Raw genomic sequence first — 772 nt, 5'->3', positions numbered from 1 at the left:
GGGGGGCCCCCCGGGGGCCCCCAAGGGCCCCCGTTTTGGTTGGCTGTGAGAAGTGGGTACATGCGGAAGGCTCAACAAACTCTAAACCCTAAATCCTAAACCCTAAACCCTAAATCCTAAACCCTAAACCGAAGTAGACCTGCCCTAACCTCTTAGCTGTAAACCCCAAGCCTCAAAAGCCCCAAACCCTAAACCCTAAACCCTCACTTCAAACCCTAGTGCTTTCTATGGGCCGGAGCCCGACGCCCAAACCCTAAACCCTAATGCGAAGCCTGGAGAGCCCCGCTAGGGTTTAGGGTTTAGGGTTTAGGAGTCTTGCCAGGAATGAGAGTTCAGTTGGGGCGCGCGGCTGCCAGCGCAAACGAAAAAATGAAAACGAGGGTTTAGGGTTTAGGGTTTAGGTCCCGCTGCTCTCGCCTGAGAGACAAAGCGAAGGGCCAAAGGAGACAAAGCAGCAGCAGCAGCAGCAGCAGCAAAGGGACTAGTGTGGGGCCCCAAAAGGAGACAAGAGGGACAAAAAAAGACAAGAGACAATTTGAAAATCCTTTTTTGTCTTAATTAATTCTTTTAATTTCTTTTTAAAAAAGAAACAAAAAGAATCAATTAAAGACAAAAATAAACAAAAAAATAAATGGGTCCGCCAACTGCAGCGGGAAATAAATGGCATTCTAAATGAGAAGAGAATGGAATAACAATAAAATAAAATCATAATAACAATAATAATAATAATAAAATAAAATAATAATAATAATTGCGAACAAATGCATCAAAA

The sequence above is a fragment of the Eimeria tenella genome, genomic scaffold, assembly GCF_000499545.2.
Source record: "Eimeria tenella Houghton genomic scaffold, Eth_scaff2179, whole genome shotgun sequence".
Taxonomy (NCBI): Eukaryota; Apicomplexa; class Conoidasida; order Eucoccidiorida; family Eimeriidae; genus Eimeria; species Eimeria tenella.
The sequence above is the reverse complement of the archived record's forward strand: the minus strand, read 5'-3'. Positions refer to the sequence as shown.